At 44.1% G+C, this 8552-nt stretch overlaps 1 long non-coding RNA gene across 2 annotated transcripts in view; it reads left to right on the top strand.

The window, feature by feature from the left end:
* The window catches only part of LOC108530620 (uncharacterized), a 19794-nt gene extending 14100 nt beyond the window's left edge, over window positions 1-5694 (top strand). The window contains exons 3-5 of one of the 2 annotated variants that reach the window (XR_001885909.1): window positions 23-149; window positions 453-1102; window positions 5379-5694. This is a non-coding gene — a long non-coding RNA (uncharacterized LOC108530620). Of the gene's footprint in view, window positions 1-22; window positions 433-452; window positions 1103-5378 lie in introns of those variants that run through there. The other variant, XR_001885908.1, reaches the window with a different exon arrangement.
* The last annotated feature ends 2858 nt before the right edge of the window (window positions 5695-8552 follow it).

Consider the following 8552-nt stretch of genomic DNA (forward strand, 5'->3'; position numbering starts at 1 on the left):
TTTTTTTTTTTTTTTTTTTAAGCACACTGCTGTTATAACTCCAGAACCGATAAGGAAGCTGCGTGTGGAAGTATGAGCTCGGGTCGCCTTCTGACCCTCTGTGACGGTCTATGTCAGGCAGTTATGGATAGATAACATTACAGACACTGGTAATTAAAACAACACTAATTTTGTCTCTGTGGCCACGCTTTGTTGTTAGAAGCCATCTATCATGGCCTTCACGCATCACACAATGAGAAGACATTTGTCTACGTACATTGTGCTTGGTCAACGGTTTTACGGATCTCCCCGCATACCTGGACACCCAGGCACTTTTAAAGACATACTGCCTTCATTTCTACTCTATTACTCTGATTAATAAAACATTTTGCATGCTTCGTCAAAACACCCTGCAAGCTTTTCACCACATATATTTATGGGGGGAAAGTGATGTTAATTTCTTTCCCTTTCAGAAAGAAACTAACAACAACAACAACAAAAGAAATTCTCTTTTGGATTGGAAGAGAGAAAGAAAAATTCAAATATGGAAATACTTGTCTTCCCTGTAAAACAGAGTCCAGCCTAATGAAAAGCATAATATTAAAACACACACACAATGCCGAGCATCTCCTTTAAGGCAACACGTATTTTTGACTATATGTATCGTTAGTTCTTTTCTGTGTATTCATTTGCTTGATTTATGGACACTCCATTTCACTTCACCTTTTATTACAAGATCTACAGTTACATTAAGAGTAATAGCAAGTCAAATGTTTTTATATTTGAGAATTAAAAAAAAAGAAAAGAAAAGATCTAGTCCATGGGCCCTTATAGGAAATTAGAGATAGCCAAAATGCAAGATGACTAGCTTCGTTCTGTTACAATCAACTAAAAAGAAACTATAATGGTGCATTTCAAGACATCTTTAACAAGTGACACAAACAAGAGAAGAAACAGACAGGACCATTTAACTTCAAACTCCACCGAAGAGAGCCGAATTGTAAGCTTCCTATAGCAAGCCCATCTGGAGGCTATGTGGCAGTCTTCATTTCTCAGCGGAAAAGCCACTCCCTTGAGACTCTCCAGGCACCCCCAACCGCATTTTTTATCAAGTGTCTAAAAGGTAGGAATTGTTAGAATTCTTTTCTCTATTCACAGATGATCACAGTCCTTTTTCCCCCTTTAGCTTGCAGACGCACATGTAGTTTCAAATATTAGCTAGAACTCCAGCCCTCACCAGCCCCTAATTGCTCTCTCAGGGAAGGTATCATAAACGCAGGTATGGCTGACACAGATGTAGCTTCAACTTTATGCAGGCAGGAATGCTACATCAAAGCTATTTGCAAAGTGACATAACTAGTTATTTAAAAGAACATTTTTATTATATTCCTTGGAATTTGCATTCTTCTAGAAACCAAGTGTATTTTTTAATGCAGCCACAGAAATGTTGGGGCAATTGACCATTCATGACGTCTGCAAAGGAAAGGCATCTAAATATTTTTCAAGCCACTTTAATAAATTTGAGTGCGTCTGTCACTACATGTAACCTGATTATTTAAATAAGTTAATATTAGCACGTCTCTTTTACCAGCTGCTGTAAGCAGTCGGCTGCTGTCATTAAGCAAAAAGGCCGAGACAATGTGAGTTTATCTGGTCCTACCTGCGTTTCTACTCGTCATTCGACTGAAACAAATGGGAAAGAAAAACTTACTGACTTTTGGCGAACTACAAAGGTTAACTCTATTCATCATGGAGAAACTGATGCTAAGTGCTTTCTGTCTGTCCATATATTTTAAAGATTTAGAAGGAACTTGGTAGTGTTCTTAGGAGACAGAAGACAGGAGTGTTCATCTTCGCCATATGCAGAGTGTCTCTTGCAGTTTTCTCTTTACCTCACTGGCACTGCTGAAATCCTTCTTAGACCATAGAGTTTTGGAAACAAGGTTATTTTTCAATGAGTTAAAAGCCAAAGCTTTTCTTTCTTAGGATCTTTAACTCTTTTAAGGTAAGTGGCAGGGTTTGAAGGAGTTAACCCTTTGAGGAGAAGGAGCTCAATAGCTTGCAATGATAGGAAGAGAATTCTCATCACCCAGGTTGCAATAAAACGTGCCTCTCCCGACACCAGTAAAGCCCACCCTGGAGATTTCTAGAGACTGCTGGAAGGCAGTGGAAGGTAAACCCAGAGGAAACACAAGATAAAGGCAACCAGGTGGCCTGGTTCTTAAATCTTAAAGCAACAGTTCCAAAGTTGAGAGCCCGCATTGCAATCTATTGCACAGCCTGACAGGAGAAGGGACGAGGAAGTTCAGAACCTGGCAACTGGAGTGTTTCCCAGCGCCGGGTCCCACCGCGCACCGCACCGAACAAGAAATCTTTTTCACTTTCTATAACTCATTTGCATGAATTTACTTTTTTGCCTTAAGAGGTTGTTGTAATGTGTGTTAAAACACACAGTGCAATTTTATCTCCATAATATCACAAAAGAAATATTATGTTAGTATAAAGTTAAAAAAAATGCTGCGAGATCTTGCAGCACGGCGAGCGGCAAGCGTTGCTCAAAAGCGCCACTCAAAGGCAGGAGGGGTGTAACGGCATTCAGGGAGGGATCGTTTTTGTTAATTTCAGCAATCCGAATGTAAAAAATGACAGCGCCACGCAAGTTGACGGAGGCTTTTGATTGAATTGACTGATTGCCTCAGCTGCACCTGCGGAAAATTGATGACAATGCTGTCTAAACCATTCATTAGGATTTGAAACTTCACGCAGATGAATGCTGGATTCATAAATTTGCTAGACATGTGTTGTAGATAATATGACAAAGCACTGTTTTCAAATGAACATTTCTTTGACCTAATTTTATCAAAATCATTCAAAGGAATGAAAGAACATTTGTACCCGAAATCTTTGGAACAGCTGCAACTGAGGTCTGTCTCTCTATCTCTCCCTCGCTCTCTCTCTCTTTACCTTGTCTTTCAAATAAATTTAAATGAACTATATTGTTTGAAATATATCTTCTAGTTTATTTAAATTATTTGTTAGAATGGCAAAACATTTATTTTTACTTATTATGAACAATGTTACTCTCTGCCAGATGAAGGAAAATCATTTTGAGATTTTTTTTTCAAGCTCCAAATTTGCTAAATTTGAACACAAGTGGTAAGTAGATTTTTTTCAAATAATATTAATAACGCGATCTCCACAGACATGTTGGGGGGAACCGTTTCAGACATGTTGGGGGGAACCACAGACATGTTGGGGGGAACCAACTGGACATGCATTCTGTGAGAATTGGACTTCTTGCAGGCTTTGAAGGGAAAAGAAATCCCTGTAAAATATTGACGCTTTTGGTCAAAATGGCGAAACCAGGAAAACTGACATCTGCGTACATTGTATATAAGATTTCTGACTTGCTTTCGATTTTAATGTATCAAAACACTATCAATATTGAATGAAGCTTTCTCTGTGTGTCCAAGAAAGAAAAACAAGATGTCTGAGAAGGGGAAGGGAGCACCGTTTTCATACCTGGCTTGGCTTAGCTGCACGAGAGAAGAAAAGGCCGTGGCTGAATCCATCTCCAGGAGCAGCTGTCCCCCTGCACCATTTGAATTGCGAGGAAAGAGTTACATTTTTAGAAAAGAATACCTGGTATTTAAGAATTCGAATTTCTCAAATTTCTCACTGTGGAAATAGATCTCACTTCTACAACAAGGACCCTCTGCTTAGTACTTGGACTCCCCCCCAAAAAAACAAAATGAATATTTATTAACGTAAGAAGAACCTGGCGCAGGTCGGTCCATGCATCCCAATCTGCCAAAACGCTTCCAAATCTCTTCCCTGGCATTTAAAAGAAATCTATTTTTATACATTCTCATGAATTTGGGTTTTACTACCAGTAAGGTAATTTCTGATTAGGCATCTTGGGTTTCTCTCTCTCTCTCTTTTTTTTAATCTTTTTTCCTAAAGAATCCCTGAAAATATACCTAAGGTGCTTGCATTAACCCCACACCTGGATAGAGAGAAACTGCAGGTGTGAACGGCAAGGCTAATAGACTTGAGTTTTGCCACGCATTTTTTTTTATTTTTATTTTTTCACCATTCTAACAGTTACTTTGAACTGGAAAACATTATTCCAACAATCCAAACAAGGCTCTTTAAGGCTGCTATGCCCAAGCTGCTACAGATACAAAATTATCAAGTAGATATGTGAAAACCCCTAAATGCAGAACAATCTGGGTTGGCTTCTAATTGCTATGTTTCATTTTCTAATGGGGAAAATGTGTAAAACAAATAACTGGGTATTGGGAGCTCTGAGCAGTAAAAGCAGAACATTCTTGTATTTCAGTAAATCATACAACTCTACAGATGGGTTTGGAAAGCCTGAAGCCCCAACCACCTTTCTGACTATTTGGATCCAGTGTTTGCTTCAAATTCTACCCAAAATGCTTAAAACAAGTTCCCTGTTTGTCTTGGATGGCCTTTGCAATGAGAACCCCAGGCCTGCGAGACCTCGGAGATTCATTGACCTCACCAGCCCACCCACAAAGAAAGATACATGGATACTCCCTGTATTGCCCAGCCCTGGCTACAATGGCAGGGAGGAGCAGGGAAACAGCCTCCCGTCAAAGATGTTACAATCTGGTCAATGTACACTGGGATAGGACATGCAGGGAGTCAAATATACATCAATTTCTGGCAACACACAGCAAGAGGGACATCAACTCAAGGTTAATTCTTAGCTCTTATAGAACGGGGGGGACTTGGACATAGTTAAGCAGCAAAAGCTTTGGGGGAGGAGGTAGCAGAGGGTGTGTAGGGCAGAGATGTGTATATATGTGAGCCTCCAAGGATGCACATTGTGCCTGGTTCTTCCTCCCTTGGTTACTACCCTTTCTGTTCTTCTGGTAGGGTTCAGCCTGGAATAGACAAGAGTGGGCCGAGGAGCACCCAGCCTTCCTATGCTCACCCACGCATATGTCCTGCCTGACCTGGGCAGTCACCTGAGTTTGTAGCCCTTGGAGATGCACCTGCCACCCTCTATTCTGACACCTTTGTAGGAACAAGCCTTTAGTCTCAACAATGAGGGAAAAAAAAAGCCCTTCCTCCAAGAGCTTCAGCTAAGAATCATTTCATTCATCCTAGGCTTCCTGGTAATTTCCTTTTTCCAGTTCCGTGTTCTCAGAAACGCTGCATTATAGGCATATTTAAGGAAACTACCGTTCTCCCACCCTAACCTCTTAGGCCAGAGGGGCTTTTGTTCCCTTATCCTGTGTATCCCCTTAAAACTCACTCAAAATCTTCTTCTTGTGTGGTCAGAATGGAGATCCTTTTGAGCTTGTTATAAGACAGGCTCTGTCCTCACTGGGGTCTCAAATGCTAAATTAATTTTTATTTCTCTTTAGACACAATGAACAGAAACCAGAGCTTTTGAATACAGATTTCCAGTAAAACCAAAACCAATCTGGGTCAAATGCACCTTTGCAGTGACCACTATCTCAGCAACAACCTGCCAGCTGTCAACTGAAGTTCAGCTTCCAGGAACGTCAGCCCCCATTCTGAGAGGAGCAAAGTCCTGGCACCAACAGCGCCTGCAGTGGGGTCCAGGTATGGCTGCTTCATGGAGAAGGCAGGAAAAAAAGAGTGTGCACACAGTCTCAGGATGGCAAGTCTGATTGATAACGAAGGCATTGTGGCCTTCTGACAGGCACTGCTGCCCACTGACAGGTACGTGACAGTACCTCCAGCTCAAACCATGGTTAGGTCTCAGAGACCCTTAAGAAAATGGTGTTCCAGGCCAGGCATGGTGGCTCATGCCTGTAATCCCAGCACTTTGGGGGACTGAGTGGGGTGGATTACTTGTCGGGAGTTCGAGACCAGCCTGGTCAACACGGTGAAACTGCATCTCTACTAAAAATACAAAAATTAGCTGGGCATGATGGCGGGAACCTGTAGTCCCAGCTACTTAGGTGGCTGAGGCGGGAGAATCACTTGAACCCAGGAGGTGGAGGTTGCAGTGAGCCAAGATCATGCCACTGCACTCCAGCCTGGGTAACAGAGTGAGACTCCATCCCAAAAAAACAAAAAATGGTGTTCCAGTCAATCAATGAATAAGTAACACTGTGTTCCAGGGTCAGATCTGGCAGTTGTGTTGGACAGACAATACAGGTAGAGGAGAGAGAAAAGAAAAGAAGAGGTTCAGGCCAGGCATGGAGCCTCATGCCTGTAATCCCAGTGCTTTGGGAGGCTGAGGTGGGAGGATTGCTTGAGGCCAAGAGTGTGAGACCAGCCTGGGCAATATAATGAGAACCTGTGTCTCCAAAAAATAAAAAATGAAAATAGCCCGGCGTGGTGATGCACGCCTGTAGTCCCAGCTACTTGGGAGGCTGAGACAGGAGGATTGCTTGAGCCCAGGAGGTTGAGGCTGCAATGAGATATGATCACGTGCCACTGTACTCCAGCCTGGATGACAGAGGGAGACCCTGTAGAAAGAAAGAAAAAAAGAGAGAAAGGAGAGAAAGTTGGGGGGAGGGAGGAGAGAAAGAGAGAGAGAAGGAGGAAAGGAAAGGAAGGGAAGGGAAGGGAGGAGGAGGAGGAGAAGAAAGAGGAGGAAGAGGAGGAGGAGGAGAAGGAGAGGAAGAGGAAGAGAAAGGAAAGAAGGGCACGGTGGCCCACGCCTGTAATTCCAGCACTTTGGGGGGCCGAGACAGGCAGATCATGAGGTCAAGAGATCAAGACCACCCTGGCCAACATGGTGAAACCCCACCTCTACTAAAAATACAAAAACTAGCTAGGCACGGTGGCAGGTGCCTGTAGTCCCAGCTACTTGGGAGGCTGAGGCAGAAGAATCGCTTGAACCCTGGAGGTGGAGGGTACAGTGAGCCGAGATCACACCATTCCACTCCAGACTGGTGACAGAGCGAGACTCCGTCTCAAAAAGAGAGAGAGAGAGAGAGAAGAAATGAAAAGAAAACAAAATAAAAGGAAAGAAAGGGGTTCAACAGGCAGAGTATCCTTAAAAATCTCACCCAGCCCCTCCTTCATTTAGGTAAGAAAATGGCTGAGAAGTGGCAGAGTCAAAGTTCCAATGCAGGCCCATGGGCCCTCTTGGTTCACCTCCTCCAGCCCAGGCTTCTAAAACTGCCTCCGATACCTGCTGTATTGCAGCAGCCATGCTAATTTAGCAACTTCCCATCCCAGATACATAGAGAAGACGGAACCAGTTCACCATGAATCTATCCACCCAGGCATTTAGACACAAAGATGAAAATGAGACAGGCCCTGTCCTCAAGAAACTCCTAGTCCAACAGAGGAAGGGGGAGGGTGTGGGTAAACAGGGCCATTGAGCTCTGTCCCAGCAGTGGGGACAGCCTTGCACGGAGCCACCCTCACTCCTGCAGCAACTTCCCTTGTGCCAGACAAGAAGAGAGTGAATGGAGACCCCCACCTTAGCTTTCTTGGCCTGGGGCTCTGTCCTGCTGTTCCTAGCAAGAACACAAAACACAGATACACACCAATAGATACACGTATCTTACCACTACTGGGGGAGAAAGAAAAGAAAAACTAAATCACTGGGAACCGCAGCAGGTTGAGAGCCCAGACCTCGGCAAGTCCTGGTTTCGGAGGCGACAGCATCTTTAAATGCCACAGGAATGTGCTCCTAGCTGAGGCAGATGCGTGGATTCAACACCCGACCCCAGCTGTCGCAGAGCGCGAGGAAGCTGCACAGTAAACCCCTTACACATCAACCTCTGAGGACTGGTTTTTCTGCACCTGGTGGTCCTTCTAGACGTCTAGGAGGATTGTGTTCTCAGGAGAGGACTTGCATGTATGCTGAAGAACACTGCCCCAGCGGGTCACGTGCAAGATTCCACCTTCAAGCGACATAGCTGACACTCTGCAGCCCACTTGTCACTTGTAACAAACCTCAGTGGGTCACACAGTGAGGGGAGGCAAGGCTGCATAAGGCAGTGGCTGAACTATCCCAGAAAACAAGGATCACAGGCCCCCAGTGACACCAATGTTGCAGAAGCACCTGCAGTGGCAAGTCAGATGTCCACCAGGGCCAGGCAGATAATAAGGAGTTGGGGGTCTGCAGAGGCCTGGGGAGTGTCTGCACCATCCAAAGAAATCAATTGTTCTGCACAGTGGTAAGGACCCAGTGTTCCCAGCACTTCCAAACCTTTGAATGAAGCCAGAATTCCAGATAATTATGTGAAATCTCCAATTACTAAATACTGGCAACAAATTCGTATTTTTTTCAAATAATCTGAGAACCAAACAAAATACATCTGTGGGTAGATTGGGCCCCCCCCCAGATATTCATTGTGTGAACGACCCTGGGAAAAGCCCTTTCTCCAAGGACCCTGGACACTCACACAACCCATTAAATTCCTCTCCTTCCTCCCAAGCTAAGCATCACACCATTCAACAGACAGGACTAGCAAGCTCAGGCCAAGGTCACTGTGTCCCGAGCAGGGTGGGCTAGGGGACCTTTTGCACGATGTTTTCCCTTGGGCTATGGGACCAGGTCATCTGGCCAGAGAGTAAAGTCTTTACTAGTAGAAGTGACCCTCTGA

The sequence above is a fragment of the Rhinopithecus bieti genome, unplaced genomic scaffold, assembly GCF_001698545.2.
Source record: "Rhinopithecus bieti isolate Rb0 unplaced genomic scaffold, ASM169854v2 scaffold_7509, whole genome shotgun sequence".
Classification (NCBI taxonomy): domain Eukaryota; kingdom Metazoa; phylum Chordata; class Mammalia; order Primates; family Cercopithecidae; genus Rhinopithecus; species Rhinopithecus bieti.